Source organism: Dreissena polymorpha, chromosome 3, assembly GCF_020536995.1.
Source record: "Dreissena polymorpha isolate Duluth1 chromosome 3, UMN_Dpol_1.0, whole genome shotgun sequence".
NCBI classification, from domain to species: domain Eukaryota; kingdom Metazoa; phylum Mollusca; class Bivalvia; order Myida; family Dreissenidae; genus Dreissena; species Dreissena polymorpha.
This window is the reverse complement of record NC_068357.1, coordinates 57,772,613-57,785,664: the sequence shown is the minus strand read 5'-3', so window position 1 is coordinate 57,785,664 and position 13,052 is coordinate 57,772,613.

Genomic DNA, 13,052 nt, shown 5'->3' with positions numbered 1-13,052 from the left:
ACATAGATGTAAAACAAATATATCTAATTTGTTATATTAGTTGAGTACGTCTATTAAGCACGTGTGAACATTTGCAGTATACAAACTAAAACGGAATAGGACAATTTAATAACAAAAGATATAAATCAGTTAAAACGTGTTTCCTAAAATAATTATTTTAAAAGCTTGATATAAACATATGATAAGATTCCATCAAGGTGTTGGAATATTTATTTTTAGTTGTAAAATATTTCGTTTATGTATTTATTATTTGTTGGTTTATGTTTATTTATTTAATGCAAACACTTAACCATGTAAACTGCTGTCAGAAGAAGCGTTTTAACTGACATTTGCCCTATAAGTTATACAATCTACCATTTTAAATATAACTTACAATTTGTAAAGTATATAAAGGCATATGTTGGAACACCGAATAATGGGTAACACTGATTTTCAGTGGAGAGTGTGGGATGATTTAGAATTCTGGCATTTTTATAAAATCTTTATGGCGATCCAGTATTTGACAGTATCTACAGTAGTACTAAGTACGTGCGTTTACTAATTCCACTGTAATTTTAATACCAAGGGAACAAAATAATGCATTTTGCGTTCTTAACAGTCTTAAGTTTGATTGATGTGCCGTGTCAAGAAATGATCGTTTGGCAATATTTTGAGGTAGAGTTGTAATTGATTCTTTGAATTCTGACTGACATGACAGATTTATGTCACGCCTTGGATTCATCTGTTTACAACGTTCACACTTAATTCATTTCCCCAACTCTGCAGAAAAGCAACATGGTAATATTAGTATAAAGTTCGCGAATGAATGACAGGCGTATTTATTCTGAGGTATTCAAGGAGCGGCATTTTAATTGAAATGTCTTTAGCTGATTAAAAGTGAAACAAATAACGAGAACGAGATACATTTATAACACGCCGATGTTACAGATGGAAGTTGTTATCAACGAGATTGTACATATGTTATTGAAAAGCGCGAACTTATAAAAGCAGTTAATATTATTGCTGAAGAGCGATTACTTAATAACGAGATTGAATTCGACAATATGACAGACGGATATACAAACTCTTCAAATTTATTCGAGACGCTGTATTCGATATTTGTACGCAATACGAAAATTATACGCTAAACAAATCCAAACCGAAGCCGCGCGAATAACATCTGGATGTACACGTTTAGTTTAATTAGAAGATCTGTTTTATAATCTAGATTGGGAAACAAAGACGCATACATAAATATATATGGGCCGTGCTCTGTGAAAAAAGAAGTTGATGAATGTGCGTAAAGTGACGTCTCAAATTAACCTGTGCAGTCCGCATCAAAAAACGCTGAATCGTTCCCATCCTAAAAAAGTCAAATTAACATACATCGACCGATTCCTAATTCTTTATTTTCATACGGCGAAAAACAAATGTTACACTTGCGCCTAAAAACAAAGTGTATCGCCTTAAATTAAGATCTGTTAATATATTCCGTCACCTGCGTTGAAACTATTCTATATGGAGACCACACATCAAAAACGCCGAATCGATACAGTCCTTAAAAGAATGATTAAAATAGATCGACCGATTCCTCATTCTGTAATTTCATACGGCGATAGACGCTCTCAAATGTTACACTCGCGCTTAAAAACAAGGTGAAGCGCTTTAAATGAAGATCTGTTCAGAAGAAATATTGTCTTGACACGACGGCGCATTAGTTTCTTGAATCTACCCAATATATACGTATTTGCGGCGAATTTATGAACCCAGTATCCATATATAGCTCGTGGCTACGTTACCAATAGTATACTTGCTGATTCAGTTCACACATGTATTATAACTAGTAAGAGATTGTATTTGCAACATGCTACAGAACGACCCCCAAACCGTTCTCTTCATTTGCAACAAACAAGTTTTGCAAAACGTCTTTCAGATTATTCCAACACTCTGCAACTCTCTCTCTCTCTCTCTCTCTCTCTCTCTCTCTCTCTTAACTCTTCAAATAAATCTTAACTTTTTATATCAATAAACAATTCGAACTTCTTGCATGTTTTAAATATAGTTATTTATATCATTCGTCTCACTATAATGCATATCTAGTTTAAAAGTATTATGGTTTATTTATAAACAATATGTACAACCTGTTGTTGTTTAATAATTCATATAATAACACACGCTTGCTCAAATATATGAAATTTTATTTGTTAGAACGTTGATTATAAAACACAAATATTAAAGTAATAAGATATATTTATCATAAAATAATTTAAAAGCTGATATTACCAACAGGTATTAAGCCCTCTACATTCAAACGAATGACACACTAATTATACCTGACGTTATTTCTCGAACAAAAACACACGTAAAAGAGTAAAACTTAGTTTTTGCATGGGAACAATCCTGACATTGCATGAGATCCTTTAGGTACGGCATGTGAATAATTGCCAAGTATTATTTGCCATTTCCGGTATATAAGCCATAAATAGGCCAGATATAAATATAATTTTCATACAGGTGTAAAAATTTGCGTTGTAATTCCATATGAACTTCGTTAAAGGATAAAACTTTATTCAGATAAAGCGTTGCAACTGTTAGAACATAAAAAAGAGAATGCTTGAAAAACAAAACAGGTTCGAATTAACGCCTCACATATTAGAAGGCATATCTTTCAACGGAAATGTCAGTTATTACGGAGATTTTTTTTTATTGGAATCTTTTTACTGTGTTTATGTTCACCGCAGTTCATTGTATTCAACATCATTTTACAACACATAAATGTTTGCTGACATAAATGCATTGATGATGATTTTAGCATATGCGTTCTTTGTTTTTGCACATATATCAATGTGCAAATTCACAGTGCAATTAATAATGTATAACGTAGATTTATGTCGTAAAACTCTTAGATTTTAAGGCATCAGACATATCAACAAAACTATTTATAAACCAGTTTTTTTTCATTGCTGTTTAAAACTTTTATGTTAAAAAATAAAGGACATTTTGTTAACAGTTTTCAAATTTTGCATCGAATTCGTTACCATGAGAGCTTGCGGACTAACTAATTCTCGTTACATGTTTGATTCAATATAAAAAATATTATGTATACTATTCTATTAATAGTATCTTCTTAATTGTTACGTGAGCTTTGAAACAAACCATCTTTAAAATACGTTAAACAGACCCTATCTGTAGCTGAAATGGATTATATAGTTATTACATCAAATAAACTGTCTATTACATTAGATTATTGTCGATTGTAATCATTTTATAAACGAATAGAAATAAACAAATAACTCATGACTGAAAAAATAAAGAAAAACAATCTATGGTATTGTGGTACTTTATGTTGTTTACATAAAACTGCGTAGATCAATTATTTGTCGTTTAAAATATAATGTAAACAATAAACTTCGATTTATACAATTTTCATAACAGGAAGGCGATGTATAGTTCGCAACAACATTTAAATGGGTGTAATAAACATGTATGTATCGGTTTTGTTTAGTTTAAAAAGTTTAAAGCCCATAAATCATTACAATCAACGAATAATTCGTACAATATTTCAAAAAATACAGTTAACACATAAAAAAGCAATGTTTCTTATGCAATAGCCATAATTTCAACGCTAGATGTGGTCTAGTAACATATTTAAAAAGATACACAAATCTTATTTTAGTTTTTTTGAGGGACAATATAGTCAACACATGTTCATGAACCAAGTTCGTGTTCGTGTGTCGTATGAATAGATTTCGTTGCGGGAAGTTAACATGGAATATATTGCGCCACACAAATCAAAAACGAGCATTGTGTCTCTCTGTAAATCTATGTTACCATACCACATCCAGCTTTGAAATTTCGGCTATTGCTATAAGGAACACTGCTTGTTTCGGGTTTCACTTTGTTTTACGTATTATTTTGCGAACTATTCGTTGATTTAAAGTATTTATGTAACTTTCAAATATACGTCCAATGTCTCCTATGGAACTTAGGCTGTTCTTAAATACATCTTCAAGGCTTTACAGTGCGCAAAATATCCAAAATATAACGATCAGGGCAAGCATGACTTTAACAGCGTATGGCTGCAATTAGCTATTGCATCGTCTGCAAACACAGACGTTCAAAAGCATTTGATGCATCACTACATAATGTTTTTGCATTGTTTATGTGATGTTTTGGGCAATAATTAGACACACATCCTACACACATAACTATATTCAAAGACATGACATCTTTGTATATGAAGAACGTTACATAAATGTTAAGTTATGCGTTATGAGACTGTATTCCATATAACATTTATGTGCACGTTTATATTGTATGTAAGCCATTAAGTCATGTATTGGTAAAATTTACAAGTAGATGATCACTCCGCCTTGATGAGTGTTCAAGATTGTTTGTTCATAGAATTGACACAATATGTGTTGTATGTTCTCTTGATGTGGTTTTTCATTATTGCATGTGTAATGCACGGAATTCGACACTGCGGTTTTCCGGTTTGTTTATGTTGTGTTGTTGTTTTTAACACATGATATTTACTGTTTAATTTCATTCAACAAACCACAATGGCGTGTTCGATGATAGCAGAACGAGTGATTAAACAGAACCACTTTAAGCAAGTATTTTCGTCATCATCAATTGATTAATTTTTATTTCAAAATCATATTTTTATTTAATATGTTTTCGTTTTTTATTTAAATAAAGCCGTTTTAACTTTGAAAACTTATGCATCAAGTAACACGTTTTCGTTGTTTAAACCAAGTCACAATTGTATATGTAAGTATGATATCAATTCTGAGCCAAATTTGTGTTTAGCTTGTATGAGATTAAACGGTGTTTGCTTTATAACGTTTTCTTATGTTGTCCGCGTAAATTCTCTTAACTACTAAGTAAAAATATTCTAGTTTGTATAATATATTGCAATAAACTAAACTTACTTTAGTTTTTATTAAATCTTAATAAATTCGTAAAGCATGAAGTAAATTTAAAGTGAAAATTATTTTTATTTAGTACATGATAAAGCGCCTAAACGGCATATTTGCCTCGCGTTAAAATGAAACAAAAAACATGAAATTCATGCTTTGTTGACCTCACTGATATTGTACATGCCTGTGCAATTGCTGAAATCGAGAAAAGTGTGAGCTGCAATGAATAAATCAGAACCACTTTCCTAAAACGATACCCATTATGTTTTATCAGACAAATTACTTTGGCCGTGCTTTGTGAAAAGAGAGTTTGATGCATAAATTGTCGTCCCAGATTAGCCTGTGCAGTCCGCACAGGCTAATGAGGGACGACACTTATCGATTTATGAAATTTTCTGTTTAAAGAAAGTCTCTTCTTAGCAAAAATCCAGTTTAGGCGGAAATTGCCGTCCTCGAGTAGCCTTTGCGGACTGCACCGGCGAATTTGGGAGGACACTTTACGCACATGCATTTAATCCCCTTTTCATTGAGCACAGCTAACTTCTTTAAAACTTAAAGTACCTCATTCAACAAATAATGCATACTGCACGATAGCTTAATATATTTGTTTATTGCGTTAACTTAGGCAATTGTCTAAACAATATATCTGAAATCGTATACCATGTTTAACTTTAATCATAACTACATTAATCGTTACATTAATACGAAACGGCAAATTCTTTTTACTATCTGAAGTCCAATCTATTTGCTGTAGACGTGAAATGCGATGCTATATCACAAACAACTGGTAAATGGCATTCGCGTTTGGATTAGCTGGCAAAGTGATAACATCGGTATCATAAGCAGTTACTTGAGAGTTCAAGATGTCAGAAACAATTATTGTGCTTATTACATAACGTCACATAAGCCATTATCGGAAATGTGCTAACATAAAAACACAACAGTCTTCTACTGTCAAGTGTGTTGAAACGTTACATGTTGTTTGAAAAATATGAACAATTACCTCATACCTTTGCTGTTTCGTGGTGACTTGTTTACTCAAAATCCGTAAAACGAACGAATGTGTCTACGTTATGTTGTTACTCTCTGGTATTAGGATATAAAAGTGTCGTACAGTATAATCGATACAAGAAGCAAACAATTAAAATATTCACAATTGTGATTCAAAGTCTTTTTTGAAACTAGATGTGTGTTTTAGCAAACAGCATGCAAAACAAATCCCAACTTGCCATGATCAGAGCATTCAAGTCACAGAATGCAAGGACTGTGATTTACCACTCACACGCAATGCATCGCGTTGTGTTATTTTTATATTTTAATTTTTAATTTCAGGGCGTTTTTTATGATTGGTTTTGTTGTTTGTTGAAAAGAAATGCTTTACACGGAGAAACATTCCAATTTAAAACAATTAAGCAAACATTGAATTTGTTGTTGTTTACAGAATGTATATGTAGCTTTGAATGTGCATAATGTACAAAAATTGTACAAAAATTGCATGTGATATTACCGGTATATATTTATGCAAGATGTATACATTGGAGGTATAGATACTAATAATCATACAGCTACTGTTGAACTGTTATCTAGAATATCGAAGTTTCAATTTGCATGAAATCGATGCTGTTGGTAAATATTCTATAAATTGTGTCTCTATATTCGTCCCTTAAATTTGCTAGAATTTGCTATATGTATCATATACATTTCGCACGTACTTTGTTCTTGGAAACAGTATGTGTGTGTCCCTTTTCAATGATATTAAATATAATCTAATTAAAATTTCACTAACAACGTCGTTGTCTACTCATCATGTGTTGAGTGCTGTATATTAGGCGCATACTATAAGTCAACGCACAAAATATATGTGCGAATTGATGAGTTGATTTGTTTATTTGATAAGTTGTTTCATATTTTTAATAACAGCATGCGATAGTCAAATAGAATAGAGGTAGAATATTTACATATTTAATACAACGTGCGCCACTTACGTCAGTTAAGTTCCTTGGTGATTTGAAAAATAATTTAGCAACGTAGGAGCCGTGTTTAAGAGAAAACAAAACCCGATAAAAGCAATTAAATTAAAAAAAAAAATTATAATATTCCACGTTATGTTCACCAACTAGTATTATTTCTCATGAGGCAATAATCCTATAGGTGAAATAGAATTTAACAGCAAATTTAACTGATTATTTCTGACAAAGGTCCGACAGATTGCGTTTGTATATTTTAAAATATTGCTTCAATCCCAAAAACTATGTATTAACACACACAACTAGCCATTCGTATTACCTGTGCAAACTTTGACATTCTGTGGAACAACAAACTATACCGAAATTTCATAGAAAAATATTATTAAAGCTGTCGTATATAATAAGTGTTGTTATCATTTGCTAGACGTCATCGAAGGCATTCCACTGATTGAATACGGATGAACATTTTACACAAGTGTGTCCGTTCGATTTGTATGCAAATCATTATTAGCTAATGAAAACAATAAACTTGCGAATTAGATATGGAGGTTATAATGATGCACAAGAAGACATTGTTAGAAATTAGCATATGGTTCGATTGTTTTATAACTCTTACACGAAGCTTAATATTTAATATTATGTCGTTTATGATATCCATGCCACAACTGTTAGACTCACAAAATGCATATAATATAACTGTAAATACACCGATGATATTTAAAGTCATGATAACATTTTCATTAATTGACCTTCAACACAATTGTGTTTTTGTACTTTGCCATAAATGAAAGAAAAAATGTCACTGGTTGAAATGCATATATTTCTCGCGCAATAAATCATTCACTAGACTAGCAACTGATTCGTTTTTATGTCTTAAAACGTCTCATAATATATCCAAATAAAGCTAATATAACGCTGGTAAGAAAACTGTTAAACGTTTGCGATTAGATATTACATAAACATTGCGTGCGGTATTGATGTTGAGCAGACCTTTGCGGCATCGGTGCAAATGATTCATAATTCGCACAGCTTTCTAAAATAAACTAACGGTAAAAAAACACCAAACCTGAGTGTTCGTACGTAAACACTACGTTTGGATTATGTGTGAACACATTTTATGTTTATTGCCATGGAATACATGATGGAGTAACATAAAAATACTTAATATAAACTTAGATATAATAAAAACATGTTAAATTCTAGTAATTATTCAAAATTAAGAAGTATGGAACATGACAAATTAGTGGAATAACTTCTTCGTATAATAACTCGTCGTGTGACTTCTTTATTAGTTAAGAATAATATAATGATTATTTATTGAATAAAAATGGTTATAAAGTAATTATTTCTCTGCGGATGATTCTACACAGTTATTTCATGTCTATGTATCTATTGGAAATGACTAATAGAGATGGGATCTATTGATGGTTGCGCTATTTGACTTGTAATACATGAAAATAACACTTCTGCATGCGTTTATCATTTCAACACTATTCATTAGCTTTCGAATGATTATGTATGCATCACAAGATGTAATGACGCCGATGCAATTTTTGTCAACTAAAGCTAACAGGGTTTATGAGGAAGTAAACATATATGTATTGCGTATTATTTCATGAATCATGGGAATGTCGCATCAGAATATTTAATAAATGAATGCAGCCCGCGAACCTTCATAGATTTCCTCAATTTGAGATATGGCAATGCCATTGTGAATATGAAGTTTAAATGCAAAGCTTTGTGAATTACATTTTAAATTAGTTGAAAGGAAGCTAAAGATCCTAAAAAAGTATGTTGTTGTTTTTTAGTTTCTGTGGTTTCGTAGAAGTGAAGACGATCAGAAAATCCCACATAGAACTGATATACTGGCGGTCAAAATGTTATTGTTAACTCTTATTTTCTTCCAAATTAATTTATGTTAACGGTTCGTAGGTATATATGTTCATTCAGTGTAATGTTTCTTTAAAATTTAGCAGCATATACATATTTATTTTTATAAAATAGTATATAAGGTGTACACACTACAATGCTTATTTATACTGTTTACTATATTAATCCGATAAATATAGTGTTCAAAATAAACTTCAAATTTATTTAACAGCAGACGTATTACATTTATTTTAGATGCAAATTTTAATTCGATTTTGTCGGATATAGAATCACACGAGCATCTTAAGATAATGGAGTTTATTTCAGGAAAAGCGAAACGCAATGCTGCATCTATCGTCATGATTGACGATGTGCGTTTGTTGCATCAAAACATGTTTCGTAAAACCGTATCAGTCTGATACGCTGATGCAATTGTTGAATACAAATCTCCGTCTCGTTTTGGTGTCAAAATAAAGGACCTAATGAACATTAACTGTTAAGTTTTAGGATTCTTTGTTTATTGGAAACCAGTCGCCAAATATGTGTTCCATAATTTTAATTTGAAACTGTCCAATCTTAAACAAAACTAAGAACGATTGCTTTAAGTGCGAGTATGGTTCAAAATTGTAATTCTACTTGTTTTATCGTAAATGCTCGTAAACTAAAATACATGTATATGCATCGACTTGTCCCGTTTGAGTAAATGCAACATACATTATTCAGCCGTCTGCTAACTGGAAACACAATTACGTGAATTCACTTGCATGATAAAGAACGCCGGTACAGTTGAAGTGACTGCCGCGATGTCGTGCACCAGCAGTGTTTTTATGTTCTAACAAAATGAGACACACGGTAATAAAAAACAATGCATACGAATTTTTTGAGTGCTTGACATTCGCGGTTTAAAATGCATAGTGATATTACTTTCTATATCATATTGTTCATGAGCGTTCTTAAAATTGGACATATGATATTTTAAACATGATAATCTTTTCAAGAAAGTGATTATACTAACAGGAAACGCTAAGATAGTAACTATTTACAAAAGATACTATTCTTACCATGATCTTAAGCATAAAAGTTAATGGAATGTTTGAGAGCAATAGTACACAAAGACAATTTAAAGATTTTTATTTAAACATAGTGTCCGACATTGAGGTGTCTAATTTTCTCGATTTTTTTTCGTTTGTCGATTTTTAGGTTATCAATTGCATTATAGTAAATATAATCACGGTTCACCTTTTTTAAAACTTCATATAATTTATGAAAATACCGATCTAATTTGTAATTCATTTGTATGTAAAAGAAGTAAAGACATATTCAGTTAGGTCAATATATGGGATGAACAATTATATAAGATATTAATACCGTTATTTAATCCAAGTCGAAACCCAAACAATCGTGACATTCTACCATTTCTTTGTCATGTTTCATAACGTATTATATAAACTACTAAAAATAAATGTAAGGACTCATAATTTCGATGTTTATATCGACCATTAAAGGCTTATTTATGCAACCTCAACGGCTTTGTTCTGCTGACTTTAACATAGCTTTTTTTATCCCATTTTCACCGCGACATTGACCGTATAACACCTCACTGAATATACTAGCCTGTCTCCAACACTGTGGGATATACCTGTCGCGTGCACGGACTACTTTTTAAATTATTCAACCACTGAATGATTTTTCGAACGAAATCTCTAGAGTCGAGAAAACTTTGGATTTACAATTATAAATACAACCTACAACCTTTGGATCTTGTCGCAGGACATAATTTTTTGCCATCCGTACAATGAAGCAGCTGATTGATTGCATCATAAAATGACATACTTATTGCGTCATTTGTGTGATATCATCTTTAGGTGTACACGAAACAAGTATGCGATGTCTGGGAATAAAACATTGAAGACTCGCATTTTTTTCGTGTTTATGTATCGATTCGTGGATGTTATGATGAAAAAGTGCATATTCTATGGACTACTTACCTTGGAGTGAACCGGTGAGACGAAGGATTTAGATCTACATGTAGATCAAGCTTATTCGTGTTATTGATTTTCAGAATAAGCGTGCCTATTTTGATGTTTTGTGTGTGTAGAGCATACTGATGGGTGTGTATTTTGGTTCAGTAGTCTATTCGAATTGTTTTGCTTTTGGAAGTTAGTAAACGGAAGGGTATTTTCTTTGATGAATAAACTTTGTCTTTATGATTTTATCAAAGAAAGTCTATTCAGTAAGAATAACCCGTTTGCAACAAGTGTTTCAAAGCTTAATATATTTTTTACGGATTATCTTGTGTTTGGATCGCAAACTAAAGGATGTGAAGGCTAGATCAAGACGCCATCAAAATCTGCAGCGTCCATGAACAAATAAGGCGAGTAGTTTTTTGATAATTAATGTTAAGAACGACTCTGTGTGTAAATCTACATGTACATGTATGTTGGCATCGACATCATTTTGTCAGGAGCAATTGCCGCCATATTTGATTTTGATCATTTTCTTTCGAAAATAAAATGAATAAAATCCTCCTTTCGCGGTCGTAATGTATTAAAATGTGCATGCTGCGTAAAATTGAATCGAGGCATATGGTGATGTTTTTTTCTCGTTGTACAGTTTTTGTGTGATTTTTTTAAGACTATTTTGCGTACCAGAACAAATACATTGTATACCACTACGCATGGTTGCATTCGTTATATTTTAAGCACTTTTCAGAATGAATTAAAATTATTGTTAAGATTATTGGATCTATTAATTTTAAATGTCACGTAAAAAAAATTGGATAAATAGAATACTAGGTTAGCGTTGAATACAGAGAAGTTTATGTTGCTCGGCTCGAACACCGAAAGCGCTCGCCAAGGCTCGCGCTCCCGGCGTCCTAAGCCTCGCAACATAAACTTCTCTGTATTCAACGCTAACCTAGTATTCTCTATGTAATTCTGTACTGTCTTACTTATTTGATATTCTTGTCATAATAACAGCACATGTGAATAGCAAAAAATAAAAATAGATCAGTGGTAATGCATGTCCTATTGTTTATATGTGTTAAGCACGTATTAAAGCATTGCAATGAGTTCATTATTCCCTAAGGTATTACGTTAAAGAAATGAGATATAAGCCACATGCATTTATTTATTTAATAAAAAACATCCACGCTAAATACTTAATAATAATAATACTTAATAAACGAGAATCCGGCTTGAATATCGCTCTGCCAAGAATGGTGTCGTTTAAAATTGTAACAATACAACGTGGGAACATTTTAATTTTCTTACTGTCAGTGCCCAAAAATAATGTTTGTATAATAAGTAACTTAGCGAAAATAAATATATTTCATCATGTTAAATAAAGATGTGCGATCAGCCTTTGAACATAGAATTTACCTAACCATCCAACGGTTTGGCATCACCATTACAACACAAGGCCAAGAAGCGAAAATTGTTTTACAGCATTATTTAAGATAAATAATTATTTTATTAGTGCATATGCGGGGATGATAAGTTGATTTACCTCAAATCAGAGATATCAACGCAACAACAGTATTGAGTGCAATATTATTGAAAAAGCGTTAATTTATACGCTATCGACTTTATATAAGGAATCGTATACCAGTTACGCGGCGGAATCAGAAACACGCCACAAATATCAGACCCAATTTAACTACAAATTCTGATGTTATTTATTCATATAACATATCAAGCCTTATCATAACATGCTTAAAAAAAATGGAAACCTATCTGAATCGGTTATGCAAGCTACTCTTCTCCTCATATATTTGTCACAGTTTAACCAAATGTTAAAACAATATGAGATAACCCATTTGTTACTTTTAACTTTATATCGTTAATTTCGAACTGATATTCAAGTGCGAATACTTGACTTATAACCGACGTTAAGGACAAAAGCATTTTGCTGTTCTCGCTTTACATATCGCTATATATCTGTTTGAATTTAAGAAAATGATATGCATTAAACTTACAAGCGTTTTATTGGAAGTATAAAAGTCTTATCTGTGAATTGAGCGATGCATTAGAACATAGATACACTGCATCTATATAGTCTCAGCTGCTGTAAGTTATCGCAGCTATTGAAACTGGATTGATTCAAGATACAGATGGCATTCATCAGATAGTGTTTTTAATGTTAGCATATTTGGTTTTATTCGTTTCAAAGTATCATTAAATGTGCACATTTCTTTGCATTTGATTATTAGCCATGGAATCCAGCAGGGAACGTCTATAAAACGTTATTGCGATCACATGTAACGTGAAACAATCGAGACCTTCATTTAGTACACAGATGTACTAAATTATAGAGT